Consider the following 22,270-nt stretch of genomic DNA (forward strand, 5'->3'; position numbering starts at 1 on the left):
ACACACACACACACACACACACACACACACACACACACACACACACAAATTAAAAGTTAACAAAGAAAAAAGAAACGAAAGAAAAGAAAATATCCCCAATAGGCTGATAGGGATTGGTACTATAAGGAGGCCTTGGTGGAGTAGGCATGGTCTTTTTGGAAGAAGTGTGTCACTGGGGGGTTGGCTTTAAAGTTTCAGAAGCTCAAGCTAGCCCTACTATGATTCTCTCTTTTTTCTTCTTCCCTACCACTGTACAACTCTCAGTTACCACTCCAGCATCATGTCTGCCTATGGGCTACCATGCTTGCGGCCATGATGACAATGGACTAAACCTCTGAACTGTAAGGCAGCCTCAATTAAATGCTTTCTTTTATAAGAGTTATCTTGATCATGCTGTCTCTTCACAGCAATGGAATAATTAAGATATGTCATGAGGGTTCTGAGCAAATCAGTAGATAATTCCTATGAATTTATAGTATGATGACATTTTTCAAAGATCATAGAAAGTAGGAGGTGGGGCCTACTTGGAAGAAAGGAGCATGCCCTGTAAAGACATGACTTTGCTACTACTCTTTTTGTCTCGGGTACATTTTCTCTCTGAGGAAAGCAACTTCTTTTTTCCTATACAAAGTACAGCCTGGAAACAGTGGAGCCAGATAACTAGTATAAGCCAAATTGAACCTTTCCTCCATTATTTTTAAATGTTATTTATATGTATATGTGTTTGTTAATTGTGTGTGTAAATATGTGTTTTTTAAATATGTGTATGTATGAAATTGTGTGTTTGTTAATTATGTGTGTATGTGTGTTTATACACACAAGTACAGTGCCAGTGGAGGTCTGATTCTGCTGGAGCTGGGGTTACAGGTGCTTCTAAGCTGTATGACAAGGGTACTGGGAACTTAAATACTAGTCCTCTGCAAAGAACAGCATACTTTTTTGTGACCCCAAGCTTTCCTCCTTTGAAATTGTTTTTCTCAGATCTTTGTCACCACAGTGAAAAGCGACTGTACAAAAAACGTATTCTCTAATGCACTGTTAAAGACGTAGCTAGCTTAGCTCACTGAATCTTCCTGTTAACGCAACAATAGGGTAGACATCTCGCTCAAACTACAGGCTGCTATTACTCACTCTTTTAAAATGTTTTACCATTGTATTTTGGAGTGTATTCTTCTCTCTTTCTTGGATAAGAGTTCTAAATGGTTCTCTGCCCAGGCTCCCTTTTCTTTCTAGGTGACCTTTGGCCCCTCAATTGGATCATACATTTGGGCCTTTTTGTTCCCTCACCTTATGAAGCTCTTACTCGGTTCAGCTTCTAAAATGATCATCTCTCTACCTCTCATACCGAAACACAGCAGATACTTATTCCAGTTTCTTCCTAAATTACAGCTGGTGCTGGTACAGAAAGACTAGCAGCTTCTTTCAAATCTGACAGCCCTTAAACAATCAGAGGATAGGACGAGGTACAGCACTGTAAATGGCTCTGATTACTTTGTACAGTCAGGTCTTACATTGGGTAAACTTCATCATTCACCATTAACTAAGCTCTGCATTGCACAGCTCAAGGACAAGCTAATGAGATTCGGCAGAACATAAAAGGAATCACGAAATTACAATAGAAAATGTACCTAAATAGAAATAGGTAAAATATATAGTAGTAGAGTTTGTGCCAGCTCAATACATCAAGCCATATTTACATTTCTGTATTATCTATAGGAACAAGCAGGAAAAATATAGGCAGTGACTTTGTTGAACCTACATGTAAATGTATCCTTTGATTCTTAAGACATCCCAGATCTAAAAATGCAATACATTGATATATAGTCTTGGCCTTTGTGATAGTTTGCATATGCTTGGCCCAGGGAGTGGCACTATTAGTAGGTGTGGCTTTGTTGGAATGTGTCACTGTGGGTGTGGGCTTAAGACCCTCACCCTAGCTGCCTGGAAGTCAGTGTTCTGCTAGCAGCCTTCAGATGAAAATATAGAATTCTCATCTCTGCCTGCATCATGCCTGCCTGGATGCTGCCATGACCCCACCTTGATAATAATGGACTGAACCTCTGGACCTGTAAGCCAGCCCCAATTAAATGTTGTCCTTTTAAGAGTTGCCTTGGTCATGGTGTCTGTTCAGAGCAGTAAAACCCTAAGATATCCTTGAATAGGGTCAATTTATAAATTTTCCTTGGCCAATCAGACACCTTTCCACAGAAACAGTATCTTCTGGGAGCACATCATATGTGCAAGTATGTTACAGTTCATAGGGCCCTGACCCACACTGTCCTGCCTGCTGCTTTCACAATCCAGGACGCTATATATCCCACCTTATAGTTGTAGAAACTGATGTTCAAAGACTATGCTATCCAACAAAAGAATCAGTTGTAAAGGCAATCCCAGATGGTGCTATTGTAAATCCTAGCATATTAAATGATACATTTAATATCACCTTTGAACTAGAATGTTCTAGAGTCCAGGTTTCTTCTGGCTCTGTTACCACCTATCAGGTATGATACTGAGAGAGTCACTCTATTTTGCCTTAATTTCCTCATGTATAAAAGTAGTTATAATGACATCTCTATTGGCTATACCACAGAACTGTGTTAAAGGAGCAGTGTAAAGCACCGTGCAAAGCATACATCCACTGCAACTTCTATGTATCCATTGATCCCTAACATGTTTGTCCCTTAAAATCTGTCATTTGTCCCCATGTCCTTCAGGCCATCACTAACATGCTTCCATATTAGATGGCTTTCCTGACTGTCCAAGACATAGCAAGGACCACATGCTCAATCCTTCACTTACTCTTCTATATGAAGTTACATATATATTTAGTGTCTGATATATTTGTTCATTTGCTTGCTTACATATATAATATAAACATCAAAAAAGTAAGGGCCTTTACTTTTGTTAGTAAGCCTAGGGGCTCAGTGGCACAGAGCACACTCTTTGAACACCAACCTAACAAATGAATGAAAGCATTGGATAAGTTCCTTGTATAAACACTTGTGATATTATCATAATCTTTTAATCCTGCCCTTGGTCTGTCTTCCATAAGAAAAGTTATACACAGCATTTCTCTCATTAAAATGAAAATATGTGCCTTTAATAAATGTCCTAACTCATAACTTTATATAAGCTAGGAGATCCGAGGATTAGAAAACACATATATATGATAATTAGTTACTAGAGTACAGCACAGATAACAACTTAAATCTTATCAAAATCATCAAACGTTCTACTCCTGTTTCAATTCCTAATATCTGATGCTGAACCACCAACCAGAACTCCAATGGCTGAGAAAAGGTCAGGAAGACACAAGTAAAATTTCTCACAACAAAGGAATCTCAGAGCAGAGATTCTTAAAGTAGAGGTCACATCTGGGGAAGAAAGAAGGAAAGAGATGGGATGATAGTAGAAAGAATTTAGCTGTACCTGAAACAGAGTGGGGGTTTAAATGACAATTTATTTATTTAAAAAGTAAAAAGACTTGGATCCACCTCACCTACAAGTGAATAAGAGTACAAGAGATTAATGCTATTGAAAGACTGCTCTTCACAGCATGCTGTCTGGTCCTATGCTGCAACAGAACACAAAGAGCAGACACACTGAGAGACCTTCATAGCATGTCAAAAAAATATAGGACAGTTCTTTCATCTACCAGTACTTTAAGAACTTGGATTTGTCTTCATTCATTTCATATTTCCATCAATTCATTTTCTTCTAGTTTTACTAAGGCACTGGGGTATGGATGGATAGAAAACTTCAAAACAAGCCTAGTACTATAGGCATTTTCAGGAATAGTACCAGATGAATTGGGAATTGAGCTCTGTTTTTGAGTTTATATAATTTCTTATCAGTAGTCTTGTGTTATGTGCCTAGTTCTAATGCTACAAACTGTATGTAACCTTTGCTGTCAGAAGATGGGAGTTATAGAATCATTAAGTGGTATAGATTTCATTCTCTATTAAAAGATACTGAAGAGGAGAGCTTTAACTCAAGGCACTCCCAAACATACACACACACACACACACACACACACACACACACACACACACGAACAAACAAAAACAAAAAAAAGGCAATCATTCAACCCTTCTCTCCTCTTTGGAGGTGGGGGTCACAGTCCTGGAAAGGAGGGCTAGAAGCATCCAATGAATGGGCCATACTGCAGAGTGTCTAAGACTGGGAAGAAAGTATCTGTGCCCATTTAGAGCTTGGTTGGGATATTCTGGGAAGGAAAAGGTAAAAATAAATGACAATTAAAAATATCTATAAGGAAATTAATTACATTTCATTGGAAATTTTAAAATAATTGTGAGAAGTAAACTGTTTCACTCTAATTTCCATGTTTGATCCTGTGTCTTAAAGATATCATTTAGAAACAGATTGAGAAAAATCCTTATTGTCTCTGGGAGAACCTTGCTACTACCTTGGCTAACATCTTACTGCTTTCAAAATGTCATGACCAATGAAGTAGAAATGGGATAAAGAGTTCACCTGGCTATGGAAATGGATTTCTTTCTCCCAAGGCGAGGGTTTGAGGATGTGGGAATGTATGTAAGAAACATTGAGGTAGATGTGGCTTCACTCTCTTGGCTCTGTGGTATCTTACTTAAATGTCTTATGTTATTCTTCAACACCTAAGGGCCATTGAGCCTTAAAACAAATTACATGTCATCTTTTATTGACATTTAGTCAGATACTAAAGCTGGCATTAGAAACAAGTCACTGTGGTGCAAGAAATCAAGTTAAGATTAGTTTCTTTTGGATTTTTATCTTACAGGTATCTTCATTGTTGTCTGAGGCTATGCCATTTCCAATTAATCATGTCATCCTAAGAGTGTCTTAAAATTTGGTCAGACATGTTTTAGTTTTCTTGGTTTTCTGAGGTTTTTGTTGTTGTTGGATTTTTTGTTTGTCTGTATTGTTTTGTTAGTATGGCAGGTGAGTATCATGCCATTATTAATATCCATGGTACCATATATGCATTCGCACCTTAAAAGTGTAGCATTTTGTTTACGTGTTTGTGTGTGTATTGTATGTGTTTTTGAGTGCATGCATGGAGGCCAGAGGAAGACTTCTGGTTTCTTGCTCTAGAGTTCCTCAACTTAAGTTTTAAAATAGGGTCTCTCCGTGAACCCAGAACTCATGGAGTGAAATGACTTGATTGGCTGCTGAGGTGCTCTAGGGATCTACTTCCATTTTCTGCCAACATGCAAGGGTTACAAAGATAAGCAACAATGTCTGAAATTTTTATGTGGATGCAGGAGTCATCTCCCAGATCTTTTTGTTTTGGTTTTAAACTAAACTTCAAAATACAGCTAATGAAATGATCCCTTGTCCTTAATAAGTAAAGGAGAAAAAAAACTATAAAACCCTATGGTAATAGCAAATCTTCAGAGCAAGACTGGATACATCTTCTTCTTTCTTCCTAGAGAAAATAATCCATACTTTTCTTCTCTTATTTAAAAGACTACCAGCAACCATACTACATGCCAGTATGTATGGACTTGGCATGGACATAGCAGCTGTCTGAAGATGACTTTCTCTTATCTATTTTTACAGACTCTTCCCCCTTTTAACATTTGCCTTTAAATTTAAATTAAAAAGATCATGTGCCCATAATTATAGCAATTTTGCATGACAGGGTAAGAGTTAGGAATCTGCTTGATAGCATTTTGGAATTTCTTTTATTCTTTTTTTTTTTTAACTGTTAAAAAGGTAAAGAAGCAGTTTTATTTTAAAATGAATACCAATGAAATCAACAAATAACTTTATCAGTATAAATTATTTTTAAATAGAAACAACACATATGCATCAAATTGCACTCTCATTTACTGGCATAAGCACACCTCCAAAACAAAGTAACACAAATGAAAATATGTGACTGTAAAATACATGGTAATAGTAAGCCACCATTTTCCAAGACCATCATTTTTGGCCATCATTTTCCAAGACCATAATTTTTACAGAAATATACTAGCAGAGACAAACCAATGTACACACTTAACATATACATACTAGAATGAATCCAAAGCTCCATGTAAATATAACACTGGTGCTTACATGAGCATGAACACAGATTGGTCTGAAACAGGATCTGTGCAACAGTATGACTGTGTGAGCAATGACAAACATAGAGACTGAGATTCATTAAATGCCCATGCCCTAAGCAAACAGAAGAAACCAAACAGGAAGCCACACACCCTACTGCAAGCCAACTCCCTCTAAGGTCAAAATTTGAAGAGAACTCAGGGATGCAGAAATGAAAACTCTGCTAAATTCTTTTTGCTTTAAAGGCCCTGCTGCAGACCTGCTGCTCTGCTTCATGGCTTTGAGATGCGAAACTAAAGAAGTTGTTAATGGGTTCAGGTGCTGTGGGAGAACACGCAAAAAATGGTCTGAACTGAACATCTTCATTTCCACCATCTTGATTTCCACCTGGTGTATGGTCCAAAGAAAACTTTGAGTTATTATTCCCTGATGGGAAGCCGAAGACTCTAGACTCTGGGATCATAGCTAGTTCCAGGGAGCCTTCTTGGCTAGCAATAGAGATATTTCTTAGACTAAGGCTATCATAAAGGCCTTGGAGCTTTTGGTACTGGTGGTTGTGCTCCATAAATTTTTCAGAGATATCACTACTTTTTCTTGTATTCTTGTAGAACTTTCTTCATGGAGGTAACCTCCCCTTTCATAGAGGTCAACTCTACATCCTTGCTCTGTATTTGCTGTGTGTATATCTTCTCCATCTGTTTTAAGTGGTTCTTGGCCTTGCTGAAATTATATTCTTGATAGAGACGTTCCTGGTGCACCTGGTATGTCCAGAAGGCCAATGCTTGGGAGCTAATGTCCAAAACAACCTCTGGTTGAAGCCCTGCCAACACCATAGCTTTGTATTCCTCTGATGGGCTGAGTTCTGTTCGGACAATATCTAGCTTTCCAGAAAGGGTACTGTTGCAAGCAGGGCAGATGGCTGGTGAACGACTGAACTCACCACTGCCATGCTGATCACAGAAGATGTGAGAGCAAACAGTGACCCAAGCATAACCAGGAACTTGATATGACATTTCCAATAATTGCAGAGCAACATGTCTTTGCACAAAGACATGATGAATCTCCAAAAGAATCCATTGACACCGCAACTATCATTTTTCATACAACCATGATTTACAGCATGAAGGTCCAGACAGGAAATGTGATTGGTATCAACCTGGTGTTCTCTCCTGAATGTTAAATATTTGTACTTCTTGTATTTCATCCTTTATTTCATCATCTGCATTTATAGTCCCATCAGCCTTGAAATCTTCCTCTTGAAAATGTCCAAGCCCACTTTATAGATATTCTGGGATTTTCACAGGGCCTCTGGACCTGTGCTGGGCTAGACTCAGCCACTGGGCTGAGTGCTACAGTCCCAGCTCTTTCCCAGACACATTTCATCTTCAACCTGAAACAGACCACCAGAAGTGAGAGATAGAGCGCATTTTGGAATTTCAATTGTATGTCCAAAGGACGAAGATCTTAGCTGATGTTATCATCTTAATTAAACTATTTTTGTTTTGTTTTGATTGCTTCAAAGATATAAGTAGAAGGCAGCAGTATTGTTGTGGGGAAATACACTCATCCCCTTCAGCTTTCAACATTACTATCAAAAGTTATTCATCATGAAATTTAAGTCAACACTCATTTTTAGAAGGAGAGGAAGATTGCAGATGAGGATAGGCATGTCTCACCATGCATAACAAAAGCACACGATTGCACTTCCCATCATCACAGGCTGTGGACATCAACCAGAGCTCCCAGCATTCCTGAAACAACCTCAATGTAGAGATGGAAGAAAACATACTAAATTGAGTCAAGAACCCATGTGAGGAAGCTTGCCCGACTTCTCCAACGGTGGTTAATATCTATACTCTGATATAATTCCTTCTGATAACAGAAGCAACGTCTCAAGAGTGGTCGGGAATAGCTGTTCGGCTGAGTTCCATGAAGTTTATGTACATGCTATGCAGTTTGCATCTCTCACTGGTAATCCACAGTAGTATGGCTGTCACAAACACTACTGCTATTCATCCTATTTCATCTGCAGATAGCCACTGTAAGGCACTGGTTCATTCTTACCAAGAACTATATAGTAGTTATCTGGATTTAAAAACACATTCCACTAAAGGGCTTTTTCACACTTGTTTTGGTGGAGAAAGCTTAGCTATAAAGGTTTGTATTTTCAGTCCTTCCCCTAACTCCTCCATTGGGATACCCAAGCTCAGTTCGATGGTTGGCTCCCAGCATCCGCATCTGTATTGGTCAGGCTCTGGAAGAGCCTTTCAGGAGACAGCTATACCAAGGCTCCTGTCAGCAAGCAATTCTTGGAATCAGCAATAGTGTATTGGTTTGGTGTCTGCAGATGGGATGGATCCCTAGGTGAGGCAGTCTCTGTATGGCCTTTCCTTCAGTCTCTATTCTTTGTCCTTGCATTTTCTTTAGACAGGAGCAATTCTGGGTTAATATTTTTGAGATGGGTGAGTGGCCCCATCCCTCAACCAGGGACCATGCCCAACTTCTGGATACGCGGTCTCTACAGGTTCTCTCTCCCCTTTGTTGGGTATTTTAGCTAATGTTATCTCCATTTGGTCCTGGGAGCCTCTTGCTCAAATGTCATCCATTCTGATTCTGAATTGACTACCAGACTTTTCCTTCATCAGAAGAACTCTATACCTAGGCATACATTCTAAGACTGAGTAGTTTGCACTGTATAACTTAAGGCAAATTTTCTACCAAGAAATAAGGCACACAAAGTTCACAGTCTGTTATGAAAGCGTAGAGGAAACTAACACTGAACAGGTAAATGGAGGCCAACTCTTACCCCAATCATTCTGTAACCTGCCAGTAAAGTGTAGACACTGTGCTCATCTAAGTGCAGATGATTCAATATCATCACTAAACAGAGATCATCACAAGAGCAGAGGAAGCACTCTAGCCAGCTTGGTATAAAACACAGCTATTCCAAAAGTTTAGCTGACTATAAGATGTCTGTCGATTTTTCTAAAGAGACATTTAAATTTCTTTAACAAATCTAACCCAGCCTGATTGTAAGTACTGAAATGTGTACGAAAAACAGTTGTTTCTTCTACTGGGGTGAAAGAGAAGCATTTTGTTATATTTTTTAGAAGTCTTTGTTTGTTTAAAGAAAAGCTAAAGATAGGTTCTGGTTTAATATGATTCCAAAGATTAATAGCTCCTAGATATACAATCCTAGGACATGAATTCTTAAAGTGTGAGGCAGTAAGGTTGAAGGCATTAGTATCCCATGGGATCTTGTTTTAAATGTAGAATCTCAGACTCTATCACATTAAATTCTGCTCAATTAATATCTGAGTTTTCCAAAGAATAGATAAAGACAATGTGGTTATATTTACATAATGGAGTATTACTCAGCTGTTAAAAAAATAACATCATGAACTTTGCAGGCAAATGGATGGAATTAGAAAAAAAAAAATCATTCAGAGTGAGGTAACCCAGACCCAGAAAGATAAACATGGTATGTTGTATTAACTTATAAGTAGACATTAGCCATTAAGTAAATGATAACCAAACTACAATCCACAGATTCAGAGAGGCTAAATAACAAGGAAGGCTGAAGGGAAGACAACTGATCTCCCAGGAAAGTGGAAATAGAATAGATTTTGTTGGTGGAGAGGAAGCAGGTGGGAATGAGAACAGGAGAGATCAGATGGAGAAGGAGAGATGGAAGGAGAGAATGCTGAGGGATGTAGGAGGAGCTAAGGTGGGAAGAGTAAGAAGAGGAAGAGGAAAAGGAAGAGGAGGAGCTAGAGAGGTCAGAGATGTAGGAGGAGAAAGAGCGAGGCAGATATGGAGAACAGTCACTGATAACTACTTTTATTTAGGTTAGCTAATTGGGAAACAATTCTAATTGTATGGGCTTATTGATACTGGGCATTACCAAACATATAGAGCCTTTGATTAATATTTAAGCATTAGAGTCTCATTTTCCTACTCGGCCCGCGTGGATGGCAGGATGGTCTGGGCAATGCCCAGCCTTGCAGAGACAGCGTGGAAGATTGGCAGAGCCATCTCCCACACTGGCATCTCGTGGGTGGCAGGGCTGGTGCTTCTGGCTGGCCATTTCTAGCTATAGCACACATGTGGCCTCTGGCCATGGAACATGACCTGCTGAGATAGGCAGAGCCACTGCAGCTTAGATAGTGGGCTTGACTGTTGGCCATTTAAATAATTACTTCAACAGGGGGAGATCACTTGAATTAGGGACATTTAAAGTAGAAACCTAGTGCAATGGAAACACCCTTGAATCTATGAGGGTGTGATGGTTTGTGTATGCTTGGTCCAGAGTGTAGCATTATTAGGAGGTGTGGCCTTGTTGGAGAAGGTGTGTCATTGCAGGTGGGGGCTTTAATACCCTAGTCCTAGCTGCTTGGGAATAAATATTCTTCTAGCATCTTTTAGATGAAGATGTAGAACTCTCAGCAACTCCTGTACCATTCGTGCCTGGATGCTGCCATGTTCCCACCTTGATGATAATGGACAGAATGTCTGAACCTGTAAGCCAGCCCCAATTAAATGTCCTCAAAAGAGTTGCCTTGGTCATGATGTCTGTCTACAGCAGTAAAACCCTAACTAAGACAGAGGGTGACCATAGCATAGACTCCTAGTAATGGGGAATATGGAGCCTGAAATGGCCAGCTCCTATAATTAAGCAAGGCTTCCAGTAAAGGGACTGTGTTGCCAACCCAGCCACAAAACCTAATGCCTACAATTTGACCTGTCTGCAACATGTGCAGGAGTAAAGGTGGTACAGATCTTGTGGGATTGGTCAGACAATGACTGATCCAAATTTAGACTTACTCTAGGACAGGGAGTCCATGCCTGGCACTATTTGGACGGTCAGGAACCAGAGTCTGGATAGCCCAGACACCTCTGCTTTGTACATTATTTTGGAGGGTTGGTGAAAAGGAAAACTGTCTTAATTTGATAAAAGAATATTTGCTAAGAGAGGCAGCAACAAATGAGGACAGGCACACAAGTCTAATCTACTTGCACAGGTGACATCTTGGTATGGTTTCTATTGCTATGATAAATCACTGTGACCAAAAGCAACTTGGGAAGGAAAGATTTTATTTTACTGTATAATGTACAGTGCAGTATGAAAATAGGGCAGGGCAGGAACTGAAGCAGAGATGATGGAGGAATACTGCTTACTGAATTGTTCCTCATAGTTTTCTCAGCCTGCTTTCTTATAGAACCCAGGACCACATGCCATGGCAAGACACTGCCCACATTGAGATGGGCCCACCCACATCAGTCGTTGGTCAAGAAAATGTCATATGGATTTGCTTCTAGCTATACGATGGAGGGATATTTTCACTTGACAATCCTTTTCCCAGATAAGTGTTATGTTGAGTTGACAAATATTAAACAGGAAAGGCACTGACTTAGGATATTGGCTGTAAAGTTGATTTCTAGTAAAACATCAGCTGTTAAGGGTAAGCAATATGCTTGTAGTGGAAAAAGAGTCACACAGCTGATAGGATCTAGGAGGGACAGGCTAAGAGATCAAAACTACAGAAGCTTCATTCACACTCTGCCAGAGTGTGAAGTAAAACAAGAAGAGGAAAACCTAGTGTGGACAGTGTGGCTTTCAGACTTTTTCATATTTAGTCATTCCATTTCTCATGGGTAGATTTTTGTCTCTTCACTGTAAATGTGTAGAACATTAAATATCTAGATGTCAAAGTTTACGACAAACTAAACATCCACCACGGCTTTTTTCCAGCTTAGACTCTCCAAGAGCTTGTTACCTCTGTCTTTGTTTTAAAAAGGATCCTAAAGCTCAGTAGTAGGCTGGCTTGTATCATCAGGAAAGCTGGTCAGAGGAGCTCAGGATGAACTGGGAGAAGGTATGTCTATCATGTGACACTGCTGTCTCAAAGATGCTGTAGTGCCACCATTTGCACGACACTGACATTCACACTTCAGTGGCTCATCTCTGACAATTTAAAGGTACTTGCTCAAGAAAACCTTCAACTATTTAAGAGATGTTTCTCAATATTTTCATCTCCAGTATGCTATTTTTTTTTCTTGACGATGATTTAAATGACTCTTTCCCGAGTTTGTTGAGAGCAAAGCCCATGGCTCTTGAGTAAATGCACACTTCTGGCTGTTCTCCTTATTAAAACACACTACAGTTGTTATGAATTGGAAAATTTCCATTACCCAGCAAGTTCTAGGTCCCAGGGGAGTTGGTGGCTTACAAAGGCAAGTTTGGTTTCTGGCATTTGTGACCTCACCTCGTCTCCAACCTCACTCCTGCATCACACCATTTATGTCCATAAGTCATCTCACAGTCACTTGCCTTTCATATCAGTTGTCCTGAAGTCTCTCTCTTTCCTACAACAGAAGAAACTCCTGTTGACAAGTGGAGGCTATCTTTTCCTGAAGATTGTTGTCTGTATCACTTGCTTTTAGGAAACAGAAATGTATGCTCAGTTACTGGTATCTCACTACATGCTATTACCATGGAACATGTAAACTGGAAACCATTAAGTCTGGCCCAAGGAATGTATTGCTGACAATGTGAATAATAGAGCTATCAATGACTCACTGTTTAATGAGTGGGCTATGGCAGCCAAAGAAACTGGATTTCAGATAGCCTCAACTTTAAAAATATTATTAATTCTTTGAGAAGTTCATACATGCATTGGATGCATTTTGAGCATATTCATCTCCATTTCTGTTTCTTCCTCCCCAGATCTACCCCTACTCTCTCCCAACTGTGTTTCCTCTGTTTTTTATAACCCACAAGCCCAATTTTGGCTGACACATACTTATGAGTGTGGGGCCATCTCCTGAAGTGTAGTTGACTTACCAAGGCCTACATCTATAAATAAAACTGACGTTCCCTCTTCCAGAAATCATCCATAGTGGTTGAGCCAAGGGTGGGGTTCATGATGTCTTTCATGCTAGAATGTTTACTGCCCTGATCTCATCCAGGCAACCACAGCTGTTGTGAGTTCATGAATGTATCTGTCTTGTATCGAGAAGACATGGTTTTGCTTTAGTCCTTGTCTTAGTCAGAGTTTCCATTCCTGCACAAACATCATGACCAAGATGCAAGTTGGGGAGGAAAGGATTTATTTAACCTACACATCCACACTGCTGTTTATCACCAAAGGAAGTCAGGACTTGAACTCAAACAGGTCAGGAAGCAGGAGCTGATGCAGAGGCCATAGGGGGATGTTACTTACTGGCTTGCTTCCCCTGCCTTGCTCAGCTTGCTTTCTTATAGAACCCAGGAGTACTGGCCCAGGGATGGCACCACCCACAAGGGGCCCTCCCCACTTGATCACTAATTGAGAAAATGCCTTACAGCTGGATCTCATGGAGGCATTTCCTCAACTGAAGCTCTTTTTTTCTGTGATAACTCCAGCTTGTGTCAAAACAAGCCAGTACAATCCTCCACATCTCCAGCTCTTACAGTCTTCCCATGTCCCTTTCTGAGCCAGTCTCTGGAATGAAATTTTACACAGATGTCTTACATGTCCATATGTGGCTGAACACTCCACAGATACTTTTTTCTGCTCTAGGACTAGCTGTGACTTTCTAGGTTAAGTACTGATCACTACACAAAGAGAAATTTCTAATGAGGACTGAAAGATGTACTAAGCCATGACACAGAAATAGGAATTTAGAGTCTCTTTAACTTTTAGTAATTACAACTTCATAAGAATGTTTCATAACTTTTTAAACCTCGTTTTTCTCATCTGTAAAATGGAAACTATTTTTTTCTTCTAGTGGGATGGGTTAAGTATTCAGGAAAATCTTTCCTGATGGTTTTAATTGATGCAACGCCATACATGAGATCTCCATGGAGATAGAAATAACCACTATTTTCCAGGGAACCAATCAAACTTATCTTTAAAATGCACAGTCAAAGCCATATCTCTTCTTGCCATGGCCAGACTAGCATTGCTGTGAAGGTAATCTCATTTCCTCTTGCTAAATCGTGGCAGCTGTGCTTTGCTTATTTCAAAACTCTTCTAAGAATGTATCGCTACAATTTTCCAATTCATATGAGCACTTAGAAACACTGTGCTTCCCAGCAGAAACTCTGATGCTGTGCAAATGAATCCTTCCATTTGTTGACCTTGACATGCCCTGTTTTTTATATCTGCCTGGGAGATACTTTGTGCTTATTCCACCTTAAGTTCTGTCAACATATTAGGGGAACCTTGTAAGGCTATATACTTAAGACATTATGTAAATTAAACACACACATACACACACACACACACACACACACACACACACGAGACATTATGATGGAGAAGGAAGGTTCTAGGTCATGAAAAGATTTAAGTAAAAGAATGCCTTAGTCTCCCATTTCTTTGGATTCAAAGTTCTAATCTTTATGGTATTGTTACATCATTAGAGAAGTATTTTTTGCCTTTTGGCTATATTTTACATTTTACAAAAAATCACATTTGTCCCACAAAGTGATAGAGAGAAAAATAGCAAATACCCAAGTATTTACTGCCCAATATAAGAAAAATCTATAGAAAGTCATTAGTGCTCTCATACTTAGAATGTGTTACCATGTCCCTGTCCTCACCAGAGCTGACCAAACATCTGAATGAGATATTGATGCTCACACATGATTGCTCCTCTATGGGTAATCATAGTTATATATTCATACATATAACCATGTCCACAATACACAATGACAAACTTTCTAGAGATGACACTATAGGAGCGATATCTTCCTACATTTAACTAAATGGCCACCATATTTTTATTCACTTTCTATTTTTAAGTAATTAAGTGCATGATTTCAATATCACAAGTTGGGTTCTCCAGAGTGGGAGTAGTAGCTGAGCCCTATAAGAACATCTTGTACCTTCAGATGCTGTTGGCTCTCTCAACCACATACCGAGCCGCTGAACAAAAAGAATCAGATCACTCCCTACTACTTCTGAAATCCAAGGACAATATTCTATTTACAGTACAGCAGTTACAAAGATCATCCACAAAAACCACAGTTCACTTCCCATTCACAGGTGTTAAAGGCATAGAACTTTAATTTTCTTGATTACTGGTGAAAATGGGCCTGTGATTTGCTTATGGGTCACTGTCCTTTCCTCCTTTTTGAGTTTCCTGGTAGCCGCTTTTACCCATTTTCTGCTGCTTTGTTCCTGCTGTTTTATAAAAATTTTGATATTGTTTCTTTGCAAGTGACAATTTTACGTTTCTCCTCCAGTATACTATCTGCAGTATTTCTCACGAACAGAGGACTTTCATGTTACTCCAGTCAAATTAACAAACTTTTCCTTACATTTGTCCTTTATGTAGTTGGTTAAGAGATGTTTCTTGAACCTGATTGAAAACAAGAACAGACTCCCACATATTTCCTGCCCTAAGTTGAAGGACTCTACATTTTTACTTTAAGATATTTAATATATAGAAGTGGCTGTTGGGCATTGTAGGAGCTAGATGTCCACTCTCTTCTTATGATGAATAGCCAAGCATCCTGGTCCCAGTGGCTGAGCTCCATCCCTGCCCACTTGCAGTGTCACCTGGCAAGTATCATACACCCATGTGTACACACACCTTCCATCTGTCCCCATGTGCTCCATTCATTTGCATTTTGGGGCAAATGTCCTGGAAAACTTCTTCCTATTTTAGGATAGACAGAAGTTAGGCTGAACTGAAGACAGGAGAAGCTGAGTGGTTGGCAGGCTCACACATCACAAACTAAGGGGCTCTTTTCTACTCCAGCAATGGAATCACTACTCATAAACTTTTTTAAAAAAATAATTACTAAAAGTATCTGAGTATTCATCAAAACAGTAAATTTAAGACAGTAGTAAGGGAAAAAAATAAACCCAAGGAGAGTAATGGCCATGACCTTCTGGTAGTTTTTAAGCATGAAGAGTGATGCCACGCACGTCTGTAAAGGTAGCATGTATGCAGCTGAGGTAGGAGGATCAAGAACCCAAAGATACCCTGGGATACACTGTCTACAAGCCACCATGCTGGCTGCCATGATGATAATGGACTGAATCTCTAAAACTGTAAGCAAGCCCCAATTAAATGCTTTCTCTTCTAAGAGTTGCCCTGGTCATCATATCTCTTCACAGCAACAGAATACTGCAGGCTGCAGCAAAACCAGTATGGAAACACAGAAGGGCAAAACTTCATCATATGGGTGAATTCATACTTGAACTGCACTAAATGCTGGTCTTCATAATACATTTTTATTTACCTATACAGAAAACAGTGTTTCAGTATCTGAGGAAGTCCTATCGTGTACGATAAGAAAGCTCAACATGAGCAGAGCCTTGGCTCAGTTTTCAGTTTTACACAACACACATAGCAAATGGCTCAGCTTAGAGGCCCTGGGTGCTGTGGGCCAGACCCTTTCCTCCCATTACTAGTGAAACTGACAGACCCTAATTCTAGCAAAGCATAAACCATTATATGTGCAAAACAACTGAAGTATCACTGGACAGAAAACACACTGTGACATCCTGCTGCAGATTGCAGCCTGAGGGTAAAGTGAAACTTTTGTCTTGTTCCTTCCAGCAAGTTACTCTCCCTGAAGAGGTTCAAGAACCATTTTCTATCTGAACTGGCTCTCATAAACTGCAATTCAGCTGTTTAAGATTAACAAGAGCACAGATACTGGATATCAAACAATCACTTAACATACTGTCTTTGGAAAACCCTAAGCAAGCTCACATAACACGCCTTAAAACTATTATACAATTTGCAAATGTCCTAATGCTCCATCCCTTCCCTACACTGAAGTGGGAGGGAAGAAGAATTCAACTAGAACACAACTTCTAACTTGCTTGGAGTGTATCTCCCAGCTTTAATAAAAATAGAAAAATTCTATGATTCTTCTGCCAAAAGTCCCTGAAATATCAAACCAAGGAAGAAAGTTGGAGAAGGGTCAGTGTTTCCGATGGCTAAAACATAAAAGCAGAGAGTGGACAGGATCATTAAAATGGAAACACAATGCAGTGTAGATGTTGACACGTCTTTACCTCCTGACATCTTAGTTTTATTTGACTTTTTGGTGATAGAATTTGTTTTTTTTTCTTGTAATTTTTCTTCATTACAGGAACAAATAAGCATTTATTTGATGTCCAACCAGTCTAGAAAGTTCTCCTGGAAGACTATAAAAAGAAGAATTCTTTCCAAAGGTACTATATTAGTAGGGTGTGTCAGTGACAAGAAGTAGGGGACCATCAGAGAAGGTACAAACACTTCATAAAACAATTTCTCCAGATTTCTAGGAAAAAAACAGTTACATATTTTACCACATAGATACGACATGGAGTTAGTATTAGAAACTTTCCTTTAGGGCAGGTAATACTTTATGATAAACGTATCAAATAAACATACTTTATTTCTTGCATTATGGAGAAAAGCATGCTGAAATTTATTTGACTGTTATTGTTTTATACTTGCTATATGTAAGTATAGTATGAGAGCAAATTTATAATAAGCAAATAGTGAATTGTAATTTTAAGATATTCTCAGTGTAAAAGCTAACCATTTCCCAAGAGTGGCAAGAAAGAGTTCTAATCATGTTTCTATCCAAGTATGGACCAGTAAAGCTACCTGTCTATGTGCAGGTGGGCAGGTAAAAGAATAATAATTAATAATATGTGTGTGTGTGTGTGTGTGTGTGTGTGTGTGTGTGTGTGTGAGAGAGAGAGAGAGAGAGAGAGAGAGAGAGAGAGAGAGAGAGAGATCGATCCTGTGAGGATCAAATGGGTTGATATATACGTGACCACTCTAATGTCTGCAGAACAACAAGTGATTATTTATTATAAAAGTTTTATAACCTGTTACTAATAATTGTTTTTAATTCCTGCTAGCCAACATTAGTTTCCTGATTTGAAAACAAGGGAGTGAAATGCCCACATTTTGGTGAACAAAATGAAGCAAAATTTTGTATGTTATTTTATGTATGTTAAATTATTCTTATTAAAAATATTGAGATGTAGAGATTGCACAGTGTATGTGTTTCTAGTGTTACTCTGATGCTGTTTCACATACAAATGTTCTTAGGTAGAAGCCACCTGGCATTCATTCTTCAAGGGCGTTTATGGAACACAGGCTACTGCCATTGCTTAGCTGCACACCAGAATTAGATGGTAAAGCCCTACTGTTGAAAACAAACTATAGGGCACAGAGAAATCAAGCTGGGACCTAAATCAAACTGGAAGTTTCCTCGCTACAAGTTAATAGTATCCATAGTGCCACGAGGTGCTGTGCAGGCAGTTGGGGTGGGAGTATCAATAGTCTTAGCCAGCTGTGGACCTACATATTATAATACCAACCTTCCAAACGAGCTGTGTTCACTGTTGCAATAGGGCATGATTGTGCTGGAGGAAACCACCAGTTTTATGATGGGATCTGCAGCCCTTTCCACAGGATAAAATACATGCTTAGTATTGTAAACTAAATCAAAAGTCTACAACCAGATAGATCACTGACACTAAATCTACTACTGACGCCTTGCTAAATGGACATATAGTCAAATTGTTTTTTAGATGTCTATGTTTATATACTTAGACTAGTGCTGCTTTCAGCCATGTCACAGAATTGTCTTTACGCAGCACATAAAAGTTAGTGCAGAAACGTATGACTAAACAAAGTGCTGAGAATAAGTAATGACTTAAGCAGGATATCTGTATCACCCCTACTAAGGATCACAGAGCATCACAGAAGAGGTGGAGTAGACTGTAAGAGCCGAAGGTCGGGAAGAGTGTTTCTGGAGATGATGTAGCCGTTACAACCCTGAATACCGAGAAGCTGTGGTTTCCTGCACAGGATCTTGCTCTTCAATATCCCATCACAGATCACAGAGGGGCTCTTGTAGCTCCTCCCTTGCCTGAAAAGCTTGTGAAAGTTGATGGGTGCTATATACACTGGTTAGCTGCCTATGCTCCAATAAATGACACCCTACATACCCTCATACAAACAATTTCAGTTATACTCGGGGGAGGGTCCCTAAAAAAAATGACATGAAAATAAAAAGCAAGAGGAGGGACGAGGTAAGGGGGGGTCAACAGAAGTGGGAGAGAGAAAGAGAGGGAACAAAATGGTCAATATGATAATAATACATCGTATATACACATGAAATTGTCAAAAAATAAAAAGGTATTGTATTTGCAAAGCAGAATGCTCATTAATGCAGGGCTATTGTGTTATGAGTAACTGTGGCTACTCTAAGGAATCTCCATTTCCACACTGGCCCTATGCACTGCCTGACCCTCACTGGCGACCGTTTCATATCCACAGATAACCTCAGATGTTAACTGGGGTTCTCGATGGTTATAGTTCTTTTCTCCTTGGCTCCAGGGCTGTGTTGATGTATTTCTAAAAATATGACCAAGTGGAACTAGCAACAGTATATCTTAATTTTATCTACATTTGCCAAAGGCAGAGCATATTTATGCTCAAAATCCTTTAAGAACCCTCGGAATCATATCATCCAAATCTTGATTTACTGAAAAAGTTTTGCAACTGTCATGCTTTGCAATAACCAATTCTCTAAAGACATCCTCAAGAAACTGTTGGTTTATTTTCAATCACTTCCAATGCTGTCTCTCTTGCTGATTTCGTGTTGCAATAGACTCTAGTGTCTATGGCTTTCATCCAAGAAATGGATTGCAGCAGCTTTCCTTTGGGTGAAATTAGCAGAAATGTCAACCAGATAGACTTAGAGTTTATTTTTCTTTATTAGGTCCTCTCATCCCTCAGAAAGACATGTTAACATTGAAAGTGAAAGATTTCTAAACCTTTACGTGTGCAACTTTCATAACAAGTTTTCCCGTTTACTTCTGGTAGGCATATAATCAGCTAGGGATCGAGTTCTCATCTATCTTAGTTTATGTCACAGAAGCTTTTAAATTGCTATTTGGTACTATTACACCTCTGCACACACAGACAACTGAGTGGAGAAAGTAGTGAAGCGAAAGCAGAGAACTAAGACAGGAAGGTGCCTTCAGATATCTTACCTGCCTGTAGCAAAATAGTCCACCAGAAATTAGATAATAATCTAATAGAGTAATCTACCAAATCAGTCTTCTCCTTTTCCTTATGAACCACGCCTAGTCTACACAAGTGCACATCATTCAAAAGTATAGATTACCAAAAAAAAAAAGGTATAGAAAATGTAGAAGAACACAGAAGAACAAGAGAACCTAGATTTCTACAGTACCATGGAAAGATCTAGAAAACAAGGAGAATATTCTAGAAGATAGAAAAAGTGAGGGTCACCTTTCCTTACCCTTACACCTTGTCAATATTTCCTTTTGCTTTGTTGTTTTTCTTCTCAGTTTTGTTGTTACTCCCTTCACAGCCATATGCTAAGCTGTTCATTTGCAATTTTAATAGTGTCTCTAGATCATAAACACATTATTTCTGCTTCCACCAGCTTATTAGTCTATTAACAACTTCACACTGTGAAAACAAATTAGAATTGGATAACCTACCCAGTTTTTGACACCACTTTCCAGCTCTTTAGTAATCGCTTCAGATCCTGACAAGCCTAAATATAGAAGCAAGAAACACACAGCTGAAATAATTTAGCATCTTAGTGATTAAAGCAGAAGCACGCAGTCAGTAGCTCACAGACTCTGCCGTACTTGCAGCTGTCATATCTAATCATTGTTTATTTCAATTTATTCATTCCAAAGGTATCTCAAGACAATCATGGGTTCCCAAAATTTCAATATTTCTAGCAATCTGACTCATTGGTATTAAGAAGAAAAGACAGCTTTTTTAATTCTAAAACTCACTGAGTGAAAAGAAAAAGAAAAAGAAACTCTGAATACTAACCCAAGCCACTGTTAGGTCAGAAATTCCATTAAAACTCAACATGTGTCAGAATAAGAAAAATGACAGTAGGTTATTCCACAAGGCCAAGTCTGACAGAAGACATCAGGGAGAAGTTCAGAGCAGTAACTGAGGGAGAAACACCTCATGGTAATGCACAGCATGCCAGAAACAGCAAGATAAAAAGTCCACTCTTGAGAATCCTGCTCCTAACTATTCTCCAGTACAGGCAGGGTACGTGAATAAAACCTGAAGCTTTTTGTGAAGTGTTACTCTCTTTGGAAAGCCATGGGTCTTACAGATAAAGCTCTTCAGAAATTAAAGCATCCTCAGAAGGCTTTCAAGCTTCCATGTCCACAGACACTTAACCCCACATGACAGACACTTCTGTTCCTTCTTTCACAGAGCAAGTAGAACAACTGCTTTGTGTCTTCAAGGAGAGCTGCATTCCAGCAGCAGGCCAGGCTTCTGAAAGTCTACAAGCATATGCTTAGTGTGATGCATAGTTCAAACTGTTCCCTGTCTTAAAGAAAATAAATTTGTCTTTCACTAGAGACTACAGAGATCTAAAGGAGTGGTTTGAAGTTCTAAAAAGGACTGTGCCTACATTGGCAGTTTTGGAAAGTTTTATTGTAGAACTTCCAAAGAAACTAACAAACATTTGACTAAACTCTCATTTACATATTTTTTCCACACCAAAAGAATATAAGGCAGAAGAGGAATGTCTTCAAATTAGAAATTTACATCATCAGCAAAATGTTATTGCTTTTAAAAGCCTAAGTACAGACGTAATGCCCTGCAGAAGATGAGCAGGTGACCTTCACTCCACCCTGGACATTGTTCAGTGAACCAGAACAACTACATTCCTTTCGTTTCTTCTCCCTTCCTCCTCTGATTGTAGGCCTCTAAAGAACTACTGCTCCATATGCCACCAAAACATAGTTTTTAAAAAAGCATACCTATACAGAGGTTAATGCCTCTCATATAAGCCACAGGTTATCAGATACTAATTCAGTCTCAAGGTATGAGATAACATCCTTCAAGTTGTTGGCCAGGAGCAGGGCCTTCTGAGACCTTCAAAATAATATAGGTCATTACTATTACTCGTTATTGCTCACCAGAACTTGGTAGTGAAACCAACTACTGAACATACAATACACATTGATCAGAGGACATGAAGAAAAAAAAAATCAACCTAGTACTGACATGGAATTTTCCTCCCTGATGGCTAGTTTTTTGGAGAACCTGAAGGTGTTATGGAGACTTCTATGAGAGAAAAGTCATCAATAGTTTTAGTCACCTGTCAACCCTATAAGTTATTCTAACTGGCGTGGAAAGATACGTGCATTGGCATAACAGTGGTGTGAAGGTTATGGAGGGAGCCCACAGC

The 22,270-nt window shown here is 39.2% G+C and overlaps 1 protein-coding gene and 1 pseudogene across 1 annotated transcript in view; both read right to left on the minus strand.

The window, feature by feature from the left end:
- The window catches only part of Stxbp6 (syntaxin binding protein 6), a 212,968-nt gene that overhangs the window by 98,358 nt on the left and 92,340 nt on the right, over nucleotides 1–22,270 (minus strand). The gene's annotated exons all lie outside the window — the stretch shown is intronic.
- LOC114612488 lies at nucleotides 6,275–7,105 on the minus strand (annotated as a pseudogene).

The sequence above is a fragment of the Grammomys surdaster genome, unplaced genomic scaffold, assembly GCF_004785775.1.
Source record: "Grammomys surdaster isolate TR1022 unplaced genomic scaffold, NIH_TR_1.0 126163, whole genome shotgun sequence".
Lineage (NCBI taxonomy): Eukaryota > Metazoa > Chordata > Mammalia > Rodentia > Muridae > Grammomys > Grammomys surdaster.